Source organism: Grampus griseus, assembly GCF_964374135.1.
Source record: "Grampus griseus genome assembly, chromosome: 13".
NCBI lineage: Eukaryota > Metazoa > Chordata > Mammalia > Artiodactyla > Delphinidae > Grampus > Grampus griseus.
The window spans coordinates 80,167,905-80,184,907 of NC_139007.1; positions in this window are offsets into that span (position 1 = coordinate 80,167,905).

Consider the following 17,003-nt stretch of genomic DNA (forward strand, 5'->3'; position numbering starts at 1 on the left):
ACATGCCACGGAGCCACTAAGCCGGTGCATCACAACTACTGAGCCTGCGCTCTAGAGCCCGTGAGCCACAACTACTGAGCCCGTGTGCCACAACTACTGAAGCCCGCACGCCTAGAGTCCATGCTCCGCAACAAGAGAAGCCACCGCAATGAGAAGCCCGTGCACCGGCACAAAGAACAGCCCCCGCTCGCCGCAACTAGAGAAAGCCCGTGCACAGCAACGAAGACCCAACACAGTCAAACATAAATAAATATTTAAAATGTGTTAAAAAAAAATGATGTCTGTGAGATTCATCCATATTATTAGTTAATATTTTGAAAACATTATTTTATCAACTTCTTATTTTACCAAAAATGGAACCCTCTTGTGCCCGTTGTTTACAACTGCTATTTTCATTTAATATATTGGCAAGAGTTTCCCGTTATTAGCACTCTTCTACTATCGAGTTTTAAATCTGGATAGTGTTCTATATTACGTACATGCCATAATTTATTTGACCAGCCCTCAATTGTTCAACATGACATAATTTCCTTTTAAATAAGTTAGACTACAATTCATCGAACATTCTTGCAATTAAATCTTTGTGCACATCCTAATTATTCCCTTAGGATGAACTCTCAGAAGTAGAATCACTAGGTCCGAGGTCATACACATTTTTAAAACCTTCTCGTCCAGAAAGATTGTACTAATTCTATATTAGCAGCAGCAGTGAATGATGGTATGATATCTCTGCTTCCTCAAGTCTCTACCATGACTGGGCATTATATTTTGAATATTTGCCAATGTGATAGGTGAAATGTCTCTTTAGAAAATAATAGGAAAATTTTAAAAAATGTATCTTGCTTTAATTTGCATTTCTTCAATTACAAATATGGCTGATTCCTTTTTTATATATTTAATCACTTCTATCTTTAGGCTTCTGGTGTTTGTGTCAGGCCGGGTTCAGCTGGAGATAACAAATAGCACTCTTCCTGTTTTAAGGAGGAAGAGCTTTGACAAAGGGAATCCGCTTCTGCCAGGGTCGCTGGAAGAGCTGAAGGGGCAGGACCCTCGTGGGGCTTCCAAGAATGGCTCTGAGAACAGCGCCCCGGAAGCGGCGCCTCTGGTGAGCTGCTGCTTTTGCCCCAGTCAGCTTCACTCTAGATGTGGGGCAGCTGCTGCCACAGTGGTTGAACCTGAGCCCTGCTTGGTCTGCTAGAACTTTACCAGCAAAAACTAATGCCCTGTGCCCTGCTCCCAAGACACACAACGCTATGAACTAAACTGGAACCTCTGCTAATTCTACCACCAGAACAAACAGACAAACCACAACCAAGTGAAAACAACCTAAATACAAAATACCTAGAAATGTTAGGTTAAATGTAACAAATATCCTTTTCAAAACCTATCTGAGGTCAGAAAACGATCAAGGAAATTTCCAGGGGTCACAAATGGAAAGGGGGCTGGAAATGGGAGTTGTAAGCAAATGCTGAAGCTACTGCCATGGGGGGAGTATTTGCCAATCTGGTAAACTAGATGCTTGGATTGGCCCCGTGAGCTTGGTAAACAATGTCTTGGGGGCCCATGCAAGTAGGGAGACAAAAAAGAGAACTCCACATAGTTCCAAGACCCTCAAAGGGCTACGTCCTCTGGGAAAGGGCTGAATAGAAGAAAAAAAAATCTGACTTTTAGCAAAGAGAAATAATAAGGAAATTTGTCTTTGCCGTTGCTCTGAGTGGGGGGAAAAATAGCTTCCAAGACCTTGTAACAACACATCTCCACTTGTATGGGTTTGGAGTTTGAGGTTTGAATCAACACTGAGTTTTTTTTTGTTGTTTTTTTGTTTTTTTTTTTGGTGGTACACGGGCCTCTCACTGCTGTGGCCTCTTCCGTTAAGGAGCACAGGCTCTGGACGCTCAGGCCCAGCGGGCATGGCTCACGGGCCCAGCTGCTCCGCGGCACGTGGGATCTTCCTGGTCCAGGGCACGAACCCGTGTCCCCTGCATCGGCAGGCGGATTCTCAACCACTGCGCCACCAGGGAAGCCCCAACACTGAGTTTTTTATAGTGGACAACTGGAAACAAAGGAAATGTCATCATCGGGAGAATGGATAAAGAAATTATCTATTCATTAAATAGCAATGAAAATGAACGAGCTGGCGCTATGGTGGTCGACGTGGAGAGATCTCACAGTGTTGAGTGGCAAACGTGAGTTGCGGAAGCGGACATACAGTAAACCAGTGCCAGTCTTAGACTGGGGCAAGTTGGGCCCCTGTCCTGGGTCCTCCTGTCTAGGTGTCCCTGCACTTTGGAGGGACTCCTCCACCCCGCCTCTCCGGTGCCTGGGCCCAGGTGTCTGGGTACGGCGTTCTGAGCTGAGGCAGAGACCATGGACTTGCCCTCTCCCACAACCTGCTGCACAGCATGTAAGGTTGACCAGAAGCCCGGAGGCGCTCTGGCCTGTGCCTCCTTGGGACTGAGGGCAGGTGGTCCCTGCTGGCTGAACTTCATAGAGCAAGACTGGGCTGCCAGCAGGGTGCTGACACACAATTTTGGGCAACTCAAGGACCCTGCAAAAAATATTTGCCCAGGACCCTGCACATCTTGGGGCAGCCCTGCAGTAACACATTCAGATGGGGCTTTAAAATGTACAAAATAATACCTAACTAGTGTTTAGTAGTATGTACACGCTTAGTAAAGGAACATGGAAATGAGGACACTCAATTCAATACAGGAGTTGCTTCCTGAAGGGAGAGAGGAGAATTAGGGTTACACTGGGAACTATTTGAAATGTTTTATTTCTTAAAAGTTGGTGGTGGGGAGTAAAAGGTATTGATTGTATGCCTTTTTACATCTTTCCATATGTTTGAAATATTTCATTTAAAAAAAAAAGGAAGAAAGAAAGAAAAGAAAAGAAGTCACTTGAGCCCCTCCCTGCTCTGGTAGGGGCTGGCGGGTGTGTGGGTGGACTTCAGTGGTGGCAGCCACACTCTTGGAGGGGTCGTGCATCCTAGTCTCTACCTTTTCCCCTGAGAAGACACCCCTCCTCTGCACTTTCCCTCCGTCTTAGCGGTTTAGTGTGTAAACAGATTCTTGTGTGACTCACCAGTGCTTTTGCTAATCCCTTCACCAGCAAATACTTGTTAAACACTTAAATCTTGCAAATGGAAAGGAAATTCCACAGTAAAGTTAAGTGTAAAAGTCCTCCAGAATCCTGCATCTTGGACAAGACTGATGAACAAATAGTTCTATAATGAAACTTAATATATTAAATTTAATCATAGGAAACTTATTGCTTGGATATGAATCTTAAATATTTAAATGTAGGAGTTTTTACTTGGTGATTGTTTCCAGTCTCCTGTGATACTGATACGTGGACAGGGAAGAAACCTCTTAAGATAAATAAACCACACTGGGAAATGGGCCCCTTGCTAAGTTCCCTTCTGGAAGTGACGCCTCCCTATACTGCAAACATTTTCTCCTCTGTGTGGTTTCAGTTCCAAGCCAAACCAGTTCTGCAGCATGCTTTTGTACCTTTCCAGAATCGCTTGCCAGGGCTTTAAAACCCCTTTGCGTCTTTCATTACTTAAAAGCCTCTTTTGAAAGCCTTTGAGTGAATCATCAAATTAACATCTAAAAAGACTCAGCAGCAATTGAGCCCAGGAAGGCTGGGGGCTTCTAACCAAACACACCATAACAGACCTTCGTAAGAGCAGTTGGACTTGGGAAGGGGCTTTGCAGGTGGAAAAAGGGCAGCTGCTGGGAGGTGGAAGCACCCAGGCAGGGGGCAGTAGGACCCCTGGCCTGAGCCCCTAACTCCCGACTCCCTCCCCCTGCCAGTCCCCTGCCTTCCCCCATGTTCTCACGACTGCTGATCAGAGGGCAACCCTCCCTCTCCTTTGTATTTAAGCCTTTCTCTGGCTCTGCTCTAAGCAGGCATCAGCAAAGGTTTAACAAAAGAATGAGGGCTTATTTTAGCTACTTTCACTTCTCTAAATTTTTCATGGTTTCAGTTAGGTGTAAAATATTCTTGAATTTATATTTTCGATTCTGTTTCTTACTTGTTCTATACAATGTTAGTAGGTAGATATTTTCTTTTTAATGAAAAAGAAGAGATTGATCTTAGGATTCAAACTCAAAATATTTGATGAATCAGGATTCAATTTAGATTTCAAGAACACTGCTGTGAGGTTTTCTACTTTTTTGGTTTGCCCTAGATTTTTCTTTATCTCTTTTGTCTCCTATATCTTTCCCGCTCTGTGGACCTCTTTGAGAAGAGGGCTATGAGGACTGAAGAAAGGCATTTATCATTAGCCTCATTTCTGATCATTGAGTTTCTTGCGTACTTAACCCTAAAGAAAAATCTGAGCGTACCGCTACCTTTAGAAATTCAGGTAACCCGGTGGGAGGGAGAAGAGTAAATCATGTTTCTCCTTTCCCTAACCTTCTTATGTATCATGGTTTCTAATGCTCATGCCAAAAATTGTAGCTTGCAATTTAGAAGTGGAGGCGTTGGAGAGGGAGGGGCCCGTCTCTCGTGGAGGCTCTAGCAGGTAGATAGCTGTCTCTCTGTGTGTGCATTTTTTTTTTTTTAATTTTTGGCTGTGTTGGGTCTTTGTTGCTGCGCGGGCTTTCTCTAGTTGTGGCGAGTGGGGGCTACTCTTCGTTGTGGTGCGTGAGCTTCTCATTGCGGTGGTTTCTCTTGTTGCGGAGCATGGACTCTAGGCGTGTGGGCTTCAGTAGTTGTGGCACGCGGGCTCAGTAGTTGTGGCTCGCGGGCTCTAGAGCACAGGCTCAGTAGTTGTGGCGCACGGGCTTAGTTGCTCTGCGGCATGTGGGATCTTCCTGTACCAGGGCTCGAACCCGTGTCCCCTGCATTGGCAGGCAGATTCTTAACCACTGAGCCACCAGGGAAGTCCTCTGTGTGTGCATTTTGTCAAGAATGGCTGCTTTCTAAAGACAAACACACTTCAGGTCAAGCGGCTTGGAGACTGGACTTGGAAATATGAGAGACGTTTCGAAGGCAAAAATGCACTGCTTACATGGTGTGCTGAGTGTCTTCACTGGACAGATGGGAGTCTTAGAAGCAATATGGAGCGCTGATTCCTGCGGTTGAATGTGCCAAGGCAGTGGGGTGAGCTCCCTTTCTGGGTGTACATCTGGTGGCCTGGGCCCAGGAAAGAGGGTCTGCTCCTACCTTAAGTCGTCCTTGAGACTCAGATACATTAGGAATCTCCCTCTAGAACTGCGTCGTTCTGATTAAGGGAGTGAGATGGATGTTGGGAGGCTGCCCGACAAGTCTACTTGCATGCATTCTAGTATTTTTCTGTGACGTGTGATACAGCCTCCGACCTTCAATTGTTGTGTGGTGACACAGCACCTGGGAGGGGTGTGTGCCCTCAGTGGACAGTGGTGGGGCTGAGCTCCTGGCCGCTATCACTTCCAGGCTAGCTCTCTTGTTTCCGCTGTTGGGATACACGGTTAACGCCACCGGTCACTTAGTGCCGCCTTTCACCAGCCGCAATCCCTGCTGTTTTGGGGATTTGCCCCAAGGAAATTTTAGTCACAGCTCCTTGAACTGCGGGAGGAAAGGCTGGCATTTTACAGACACTGCCAGCCGGTGACAGGCCTTCTGGGCTTTGGGAGGGCGGGGGCTGTCTCCGAGGAGAGGAGGCAGGACAAGGGCTCTCCCGGGCCGCACTCTAGTCAGGCTCCTCTGAGCACCTTTTCAAGGAGGCCCGGGCTCTGGGGAGCCTTACATCAGCCCCACCAGAACCCCACCCTCAATATCTGACCACCCCTGAAATCTGACCAAGTTCCTCATCCCTCGACCCCAGGTGATGGATATCCGATCAGCCTGGCCCACCTTCAGCAGGAGTCCTGGTAGCTTGTTTTAGCCAGAAATCCCCTGTCACCCTTGATGATTCCTCTTAGTAATTTTCCATCTATTTGCCCTCATCCTGCCCTTTGACTCTAAATGACCACTTTTCTTTGTATCCGGAGTTGAGCCCAGTCTCTCCCCTGCTACAAAACCCCTTTGCAGTGGGCCCTGTACGGATCACAACAGTCGTAAGTCTGCCTCACCATTTTAACAAGTATCAGAAGGGTTTCTTTCTCTAACACGTGGATGAATTGGTGGCTGTGTGCCAAGTGCGACTGGGAAGTTGCTGGTGGTTAGCTCCTCCTGTGCTTTGCCATCAAAGGAATCATATTTGTACGTATATAACAGGATAAGCTATTGAAACATTATGTTTTGTCTTGTTCTTTGGGAAATCTGAAAGAATTCCGTTTCCTATCCCTAGAAATGCAGCCACATATCTGTGTCCTAAGGCCTAGATCAAGTATTGCCAAATCTGATTCTCACAAGTAGGTAATGTAAGTTTGTGAAGTGGCCTTATGGCAACAATAGGGCATAGTGGAGACTGTGGCAAAGCAGAGAACACAGTCCCATGAAAAGCCATTAGCTCCAATCAGTTAACGGCACGTGGGCACGTAGGCCTGATATTTCCAGAGCACTTGAGTTTTCAATAAACAATAGGAAGCTGGGTTTTTATGTGCAAATTCTAGATTTGTGTGGGTGTGTGTTGGCAAGTAACAAAAGCAAACAGAGTGTGGGGCAAAACAACTCAGAATTTTGCCTTCAGGCGTCTGGTTTGTAATATCTGGGCTAGAGTCCGATTACCCCTTTGGTTGGGGGAAGGCAGTTATGAGGCTGAAATCGTCCTGCACCTTCTCTACCACCAGTGAAGGGGAAGGAGGCTGCTGCGTGGACAGGAAGAGAGGAGTGTGACACCCTGGAGAGAGGGTGGATGGCTTGAGTTTAGGCCTGTGGGGTTCCCCCCGGGGGCAGAACTGTGCCTTGTGTACCCACAATGTCTTGGATGGGTCACCTGAGCCGTGTGCCCTCCAGGAGTAGCCAGCCCGACCTGGAAGCCTTGGCTTGGGTCTTCACGCTGACGCTCAGCCAGGAAGAAGTGGACAACCTACCGACATGAGGGCCACATGGACACGGGCGGGAGCCCCTGGTCCACAGGCCCTTCCTCAGTCCCCTGCTCCTGCTTGAGCCCAGGGCCACGTAGAACGGGAAATTCGCAAAGCCCCATCAGGCTGGATTTTCTGCCAGGTTGGTGCCTCAGGGCCAAGACATATTTAATTGATTTAGAAAACAGAGATACAAATACATGTTGGGTACCTTTTTGTTTGTTTGTTTTGTGGATTTTTTTGGGGGGGCTTCCTTTTTTAAAAATTGAAGTGTGGTTGATTTTCGATGTTTCAGGTATAGAGCAAAGTGATTCAGATCTATATCTAGATGTGTATATACATATACATGTCCTTTTTCAGATGCTTTTCCATTATATGTTATTACAAGATATTGAATGTAGTTCCCTGTGTTCTGCAGTAAGTCCTTGCTGCTGCTTATCTATTGCATACATAGTGGTGTGTATCTGTTAACCCCAAATTCCCGATTTATCCGTCCACCCCTTTCTCCTCTGGTAACCATAAGTTTGTTTTCTATGTCTCTACTTCTGTTTTGTAAATAAGTTCAATTGTATCACTTTTCTAGACTCCACATATAAGGGATGTCGTGTGGTATTTGTCCTTCTCTGTCTGGCTTACTTCACTTAGCATGATCATCTCTTGGTCCATCCAGGTTGCTGCATGCCGGGTAGTTTTACACGCCAGTATGAGTGCGTTGATATCTCTTGTTTGGGACCCAGTTTGGAAGCCCAAGAGTCTGGGCTTTACTATGCAAAGGTTTTCTCCTCCTCTTAAAGTACCTGTAGTTATAAGTTCTAGGGATTTGAGCCGCATATCACTTTCCCCACTCGAGGCAGGATTGAGGACGCGGCGCGGGCGCTTGGCTTCCCTGTCCGGACACGATGCTGACTTACTCGTCCTCCACCATCTGGGCCACCAAGTTTTCATTGCTCGGTTATTTATTTTATTACTTCCTCTTCCCATGACTGGGTCTCCCCTTATGAATTTCGGATGTTTAAAACGGAATTTAGTGATGTTTTCAAGCCACCTTTTTTGTTATTTGCAATTGAAAACTTGGGAAGCAGAGGTTGTTTTGTTATAAGGTTTTTATTCTTCTTCACTTCCTCTGTACACTTGGAACTTTTCATGACAGAAATGAATTTGCTGTAACCTGTGTTAAGTAGTAAATGCCAAACACACGATCCTCCACAAAGGCTGTTTATGTGGAGAATAAACGAGGCCCAGAACACTGTGTCCCGCTGGTGAAACGAAATGCACATTTCCCATCAGGAGACAGATCCCTCATTTTCAAAGGCTAAGTGGATGGTGCTTGAATGATAATTCCAGCTGTTTGAATTTAGGGCCCTGGAAAGATTCACTGGAAGGGAATTTGCAGGCGTTGCCTCTTAGCGGTTGGGTTTGCTCTCCTCAGAGGTAGCAATTAAACGAGGGCCAAGAATGCCCTACTTTTCTTGAATTCTGTGTTTCAGAGGTTACCTTCAAGTCCTTATGTTTGCTAACGCATGTGAGTAACTGACTGCGCCAGGGATGTAATAGTACATTAAACTGTGCCCTCGGCACTTCTGTTCGGCCTTCCTTTCTTGATCACCCCATTCCAGCCTGGACCTTTCAGCTCGATTTTTAACTTATTTGACATAAAATATTGTCAGTAAGTCTCATGGAAAATTCCACTCCAGCAGGAAAAACCATCTCCAATATGGGGTGGTTAGCTATTAATTAAAGCTGGCACGTGCCCTCAGAGCGCTTTCTTCAGTAATGCTTGTGACAGATCAAGGTTGGCATTGCATACCTACCCAGCAGAGGCCGCTTCTCCAGGCATGCTCACTTACCTTTGGGAAGAAACTGGCCTCTTTCTCAAAGTCAGTATTGGGTGTCGTCCCGGTGAATCGCTTCTTTCTCCTTCATGTTTCTTTTTTATAGGGTGTTACCTCTTAGCAGTCCAAGCATGGGGCTGGCTGTTGAATACAGAGGTGATGGACTCATGTACCAAGTCCCTTGTACGGACCACAGGGGTGACCCTAGGACTCTAGGCAGGGACGTGGCAGCCACATGCCTCAACAAGATGCCACCTGGGGCTCTGACCGTGTGAGCGGGGAACAGGACGGAGGTGTGACATGACATAGGGAGTTAGGGCAGACAGCCCCTCCCCAAAGAAAGGCCTTCGGTTTTGAAATCCCTCATCAGAAACGGATTCCTCTGGCTTCGCTTCCTCTCTTTGGCAGTTTTGTGAGTTTAAAAAAAGTTTGTTTCTTTCTTCAAAAGTGATACGTATTCATTAACAATTCATTAAGTGCTAGTATTCTATTATTAATTAATTAATTTATTTTTTGTGGTACGCGGGCCTCTCACCGCTGTGGCCTCTCCCGTTGCGGAGCACAGGCTCCGGACGTGCAGGCTCAGCGGCCATGGCTCACGGGCCCAGCCGCTCTGCGGCGTGTGGGATCCTCCCGGACTGGGGCACGAACCTGTGTCCCCTGCATCGGCAGGCGGACTCTCAACCACTGCGCGACCAGGGAAGCCCTATTAATTTTTTAAATTTAAACCACTAAAATAATGAATAAAGTACTACATACATATGGTTACTATTTATACTTGAGGTAAAAAAGCTATATAGGGAGAGTTTTATTTCATTTTTTAAAAAGTGATATTGCACAATACACGTTTTCATCACTTTAAAAAAACTGATCATGCAGTGAACACTTCTCCTTTTCAATAAATATCGTCTATATCATCATTATATATGCCTGTCAAAATGTATGTAAATAAAGACATTGTCTAGAGAGCTCACAGCTTTCTGCCTCAGTGAGCATCTTTTTATATAGCCTTATATAAGCTATACAGAGTTTAGGTCTATGAATCTCTTTTCTGTCGCCTTACTTCTTTCTTTCAGAATGCGCCGAGGATTCTTGGCGAGGCAGAACACCAAACCCTGTACTCCAAGGTCTGGTAACGGCCACTGGGGCAGAAACCAGACCAAGCCACCCCTTCCCCTCGTGGGATTAGTGCCTGCCTGCCTTCCCAGTGCTCGCTGGCTGGGAGGCCTCTCGTGCTTCTGTGCTCTGCCCCTCTGTTTCCTTTTAAGGCAGCCCGGATTTTAAGCAGTTTCCTGTGTGAGAATGTCGGGTGTGGCGCGGGGCCCCTGTGTAGTGATCGTGCAGGGCCAAGTGGAGGACAGATGGGCTCCGCAGGACACAGTCCCTGCCTCCATGGCGCCATAATCTGAGAAGGGGCTATAGAACAAAAATGGAATTTAGCAAAACGCCCGGAACTTTGGTTCCTGCAACAGGGACTGAATCCCTGAACCTATAGGAGCTGCAGCCCAGTGCAGTGACGGCCGGGAAACCTTTCCTTGTGGAGACTAAGCAGTTGGTCCAGTTTACCTTTTCAGTGGGGACATTTTTTTTCCGGCGGGGGGTGGGGGGTGGGCGGGGGTAGGGTGACGGGCTGGGATTCTTGGCTGTATTTTAGCTTTAATAAAGACCGTTCCTGGATTATAACTTGATGTATGCATTCGATTCATCTCCACAGCGCTGGGCTTCTGCAGAAAGGGTAGTAACTGCAAACGTTGTTTTCAAGTTATTAGAGCTGCTATCCTGCTGACCCTTTGGGACTATGGAGGAGTAAAGCCATTTGGATGATCACTTAGGACTGCCTGGTCCACACTGCTAAGAGAATTCAACACTCTTCTCTCAGCTAATGATTGCACACAATTTCAGCAAATTCAAGGGATCCAGAAAAACCCTAATAAAAGCGGCATATATAGTACTTAGCAGGATGCACCAGGCTCTTTTCTGCATGCGTTTTGCCTACTGATTTACTTAATCCTCCTAAAAACCCTGAGAGGAAGGTGCTGTCGTTAAGCCCACGCGGCTGCGGGGGACAGAGGCACCTGGAGGCTCCTGAGCGCGCGGCCCCTAAGGGGCAAAGCTGGGCCTTGCAGCCAGGCAGCTGGCCCATCCGCCCCACTGCTTTGCTCTGTAGAGCCTGTTTGCCGTCATTCGTTCACCTAAGCCTTGTGTTTTCAAAGTCTGCAACCACTCTGCACCACAAAAAATATCGGCTTGGTCAGAAAATAATGGCTCTCGCTTCAGACTCAGAGTGAACTTTCTCATTCTGAATGTATCCACTCATTCAATAAATATACACTGGGTATCTATTAAGTGCCAGGCACTGTTCTAGACACTTGAAATACATTGTGTTCATAATAAATATATGGACATACATAGAAGCTACTCAAAATGACAAAGATTCCTGCTCAGGGAGCTTAGGTCCTGGAGGGTAATTTATCTGAAAGGTGGAAGCACAGAGGAAATCCCTCAGACTAGCAGATACTAGGCCATCGGATAAGAAACCTAGAGCTATAGAGAGGCTCCAGCCAGGGCGGTCCATGAGTAATTGCGATGGAGAAGTTGCACTTCTGTCTCTGCCAGATTCTCTCTAATTTTTCACTGGATTCGAGCCGTCCTCGTTTCCTGCCTCCCAAAGGGCCACAGCTGTCTTCTGAGTTATTCCACCCCGTGATCCTAGCACTACACACTGGGCATCCATCCATCCATCGAATTTCTTCAGTCGCTCCCCAGTAACGTTTACGGAGTCCCTACTTGCTGCCAGGCGCTGCACTGGATTCTAGAGACACACACAGGTGAACAAGACAGCCCGTGGCCCTCAGTGAGTGGGCAGCACGACCTCAGATGGTGACATGGTAGGTTACTGGAGCAGCGAAGAAAGAGTGATGACATATTCTGCATGTGGACTTAAAGACAGAAATGGAACAAATTGAGAAACACCTTTAAAAAGAACGTCCTTGCAGAATTGTTTCTGGTTCTCCAAGTCTCTTCCCATCAGATTGCAGAATGTCAGACCGGGAAGGGAATTTGCAAGGTCATCAAGCTCATCCCTGGTTGTTTTACGGAAACTTGAAGATGGTCTCAGATTGACAACCTTTCCTTAGATGTTTCAGAGACACACCTACATACCCAGGCAGAGGGCCTGTTGTTGTTGTTGCCCAAGTCGACTTTTAGAATGGGTGGGCGGTACCGTTATCTCTAACTGACTCTTCTCCATCCCCAGTCACTTTAATGTAGGTAAAATGGTAGGAGTTCTGAAACATATACTTAGTTAGACTTAAAGTTCTTTTTCAATTAAATTCTTGGTCCAAACAAAGAAACGGGCAGAAGATGATTTGGTGTGCCTTGAAGGGCATTTGAAGCCCCTCCTCCTCTCTCTCCCCCTCCCCCGGGGCGGAGCACGGCCAGGAGGTCGGGGTTGTGAGAGTGCACACGTTACTTGAAGCTGTATTATTGCCCAGGGAAAGAAGACCTTCTGTGGCTTTCCCACAAGACTTCTGATAAGTAGATTCATCTTAGATCAGAGAGGTTAAAACAAATGGAGAGACTGCCCTTTTCTAATTTTGCTTTTCCCTTAGGAAACATGTGGGCATGGTTGGCTGTAACTTGACTGCTGGGGTAAGGATCTGCGCTAGAAATAGCTTTAGAGCTGTTAGGATTACCCTTTTATTGTGGTAGACCGTTAAACAGCTGGGTCAAATTACACATTTGAATTCTGAACTGACCCTGGGTTCATTACGTAGGGCCCCGTGGTTACTGCATGATGGGTCGTGCAGAGTCGAGCAAGGGCATTTTCATGGGGACTTTGCCAGCCATTTCTTGATATGAATCTCATTAAGCAAGTCTCACATTTTTGTGACACACACACACACGCACACACACACACATTCTTTTCCCTTCAGGATATAAAGATGTTTTAGAAGAAATAATAGCTTGGCTTCACAGAGGACCAGAGAATTCCACAGCTGAGCTTGGGGATCAGTGACAAACACAAAGATGGCTCATCTCTTCCCAGAGAACGTTCTTCACGCAGGAACCGCCAGGCTGCTTGGTCCCGTTCTTGTTGAAGTGGAGAGTCTGTAGGATTATGCCACACTTGACATCAGCCCTAAGTACTGGCTCGTCTCCCATCCCACATCCTAGATCTTGACTGACTCATTTAACAGAAATAAGAAGCTCACATCTCAAGTAAGGACTGGAAAATGAGGCCACGGTCCATCAGCTGGTGAATAGATAAATGAATTAGGGTGTGGCCATATAACGGAACAGTGCTCACTAATAAAAGAATGAACTATTGTACATGCAATGACATGGTGAATCCCAAAATAATCATGCTGTGTAAAAGAAAGCCAGACCAAAAAAAGTATATACTGTATGACTGAATTTCTGTAAAATTTTAGACAATGCAAACACATCTACAGTGAGAGAAAGCAGATCAGCCGTTGCCTCAGGATGGGGTGTGTGTGGATTCCCAGGGGCGTGGGAAAACTTTTCAGAATGATGGACGTGTTCATTACCTTGATTGTGCTGGTGGGAATGTACATGGGTCCAAACTCAAATTGTACACCTTAAATATGTGCTGCTTATTACATGTCAGTATACCTCAATAAAGATGTATTAGCAAAAAAATCTGTAAACTAGAGTTATTTATAGTGATTTTTTTGGTTTGTTTTTTGGGCCATGACACGGCTTGCGGGATCTTAGTGCCCCGACCAGGGACTGAACCCGGGCTACGGCACTGAAAGTGCCGAGTCCTAACCACTGGACCACCAGGGAATTCCCGATAGTGATTTTTTTTTTTTTTTTTTTGCGGTACGCAGGCGTCTCACAGTGGTCTCTCCCGTTGCGGAGCACAGGCCCCGGACGCGCAGGCTCAGCGGCCGTGGCTCACGAGCGCAGCCGCTCCGCGGCATGTGGGATCTTCCTGGACTGGGGCACGAACCCGCGTCCCCTGCATCGGCAGGCGGACTCTAACCACTGCGCCACCAGGGAAGCCCCCGATAGTGATTTTTAATGATAGGAAATGACTATGAAAATCTTCTGTACCACGCAGATGCTCACTAGTTCTCACAGAAAAGTTTTTTAAAAGAGTTATGAAAGTTAAAGATGATATACACAGTTTTCTTATGTAAAAAAACTGTTCCAAATTTGTAAATGCTTTCTGACATGGCAAGTTCCTGGTGGCTACTTTTGGAAACCAAAATAAAATATACTCAAGGTTAAACTATTTCCTTTGTCCATGGAGGATCATTTTTATGCACTGTTTTGTTTTGGAACTATTTCTATTATTATTATGTGATTTTGTTACTGAAAATGATGTGTCACTTGTTAAATTTTTCATACTTCCCCACTTCAAAAGTTGGAAACAGAATTTTCTAACCTGCTTAAAATGTTCCAAGTTAAAATTTTCAGTCTTTCAAACCATTTATTAAAATTATAAAAATGGAACACTCTCTGATTAGTTTGCAAGAACAAGTGATGGGTATCAGAGAGGATTTAAATTTGCTAGCTGAATTTCAACCCAAAACTTTTGTGTATTGGTGAATGTGATGAATAAATGAGTATTGTAATTTAACAAACACAGCTAATGATATATACCTTTCTTCCATTTGACTCTACTCATCTTCATGAGATACTTTTTTCAGTTAACCAAGTAATGAAATAAAACGAGCTTAAAACCAGACCTTCAAATTACTGTACCATAAAGTATTAAACCAATAATTTTAAAAGTTATGCAATATTTTATGCAAATCAAAACTACAATGAGGTATCTGATGGTCAGAATGGCCATCACCAAAATATCTACAAACAGTAAATCCTGGAGAGGGTGTGGAGAAAAGGGAGCCCTCTTGCACTGTTGGTGGGAATGTAAATTGATACAGCCACTATGGAGAACAGTATGGAGGTTCCTTAAAAAACTAAAAATAGAACTACCATATGACCCAGCAATCCCACTACTGGGCATATACCCTGAGAAAATCATAATTCAAAGAGTCATGTAGGGGCTTCCCTGGTGGCGCAGTGCTTGAGAATCTGCCTGCCAATGCAGGGGGCACAGGTTCGAGCCCTGGTCTGGGAAGATCCCACATGCTGCGGAGCAACTAAGCCCGTGTGCCATAACTACTGAGCCTGCACTCTAGAGCCCACGAACCACAACTGCTGAGGCCACGCACCACAACTACTGAAGCCTCTGTGCCTAGAACCCGTGCTCTGCAACAAGAGGAGCCATCGCAATGAGAAGCCCACACACTGCAATGAAGAGTAGCCCCCCTTGCTGCAACGAGAGAAAGACTGTGTGCAGCAATGAAGACCCAACACAGCCAAAAATAAAATAAATAAAATAAAAAATAAAGAGTCATGTACTACAATGTTCATTGCAGCTCTATTTACAGTAGCCAGGGCACGGAAGCAACCTAAGTGTCCATCGACAGATGAATGGATAAAGAAGATGTGGCACATATATACAATGGAATATTACTCAGCCATAAAAATAAATGAAATTGAGTTATTTGTGTGAGGTGGATGGACCTAGAGACTGTCATACAGAGTGAAGTAAGTCAGAAAGAGAAAAACAAATACAGTATGCTAACACATATATATGGAATTAACAAAAAATGGTTCTAAAGAACCGGACAGGTATAAAGATGCAGACGTAGAGAATGGACATGAGGACACGGGGAGGGGGAAGGGTAAGCTGGGACGAAGTGAGAGAGTGGCATGGACATATATACACTAACACATATAAAATAGATAGCTAGTGGGAAGCATCTGCATAGCACAGGGAGATCAGCTCGGTGCTTTGTGACCACCTAGAGGGGTGGGATAGGCAGGGTGGGAGGGAGACGCAAGAAGGAGGGGATATGGGGATAGATGTATACGTATAGCTGATTCACTTTGTTATACAGCAGAAACTAACACCACTGTAAAGCAATTATACTCCAATACAGATGTTAAAAAAAAAGTTATGCAACATTTCAAATCACATTTGGTTTCTAAATATATATATATACATATATATATGTATATATATATATATATAATGAGGATAAGACTTTTGGTAATATTAACAAATATAATAAAATAAAACATTATTTTGGAAACCCCATTAATAGGAATAGAAGCTACCTTCTGTTAACCTTAAAAATGCATTCCAATATACATTAGGTGCAGACAAACACTGTTTGATTCCACTTATACGAGGTACCTAGAATAGTCGAATTCACAGAGTTAGAAAGCACACTGGTGGATGCCAGGGGCTGGAGGGTGGGGGGCGGTGGGGAGGGGAATGGGGAGTTAGTGTTTAGTGGGGACAGAGTCTTGGCTTAGGAAGTTGAAAAATTTGAGAGATGGATGATGGTGAGAGTTGACAACAATGTGAAAGTACTTAGTGCCACTGAACTGCACAGTTAAGATAGTATGTTTTATGTTATATGACTTTTACCACAATAAAAAAACATAAAAAAAATAGGGATAGAAGATAAAAAATGTGGTGGTCTCTACTCTAGGGATGTTTCTGAAGATGCTTTCATGCTCCTGACACTTTCATCCACTCCCTGGGTGCTACCCGCCTCCTACCACTAGTAACTAGGATTCATGGGAATTGGCCTGGCTAACTTCTTATTTATTTATTTATTTTTGGCTGCGTTGGGTCTTCATTGCTGCATGCAGGTCTTCTCTAGCTGTGGTGAGCAGGGGCTACTCTTTGTTGCGGTGCGCGGGCTTCTCATTGTGGTGGCTTCTCTTGTTGCAGACCACAGGCTCTAGGTGCACGGGCTTCAGTAGTTGTGGCATGTGGGCTCATTAGTTGTGGCTCGCAGGCTCTAGAGCGCAGGCTCAGTAGTTGTGGTGTATGGGCTTAGCTGCTCTGCGGCATGTGGGATCTTCCCAGACCAGGGCTCGAACCTGTGTCCCCTGCATTGGCAGGCAGATTCTTAGCCACTGCACCACCAGGGAAGGCCCTGGCTAACTTCTTGAACCCAATTTTGTTCTAAAGTTAGCTATGGGCTTTCTAATATACAAATTCAATGTTCTGTCTTGGTTCTACTGGAGCAGTTTCAGGTCTAAAGAATCTTTAAAGCAGTCAGTAAACACATGTTGGTGTTGTGTTAGAACATGTTGTTATGGTATAGGTTAATAAAAATGACCTTCAAAAACAGAGTAACACTGGGACTTCCCTGGT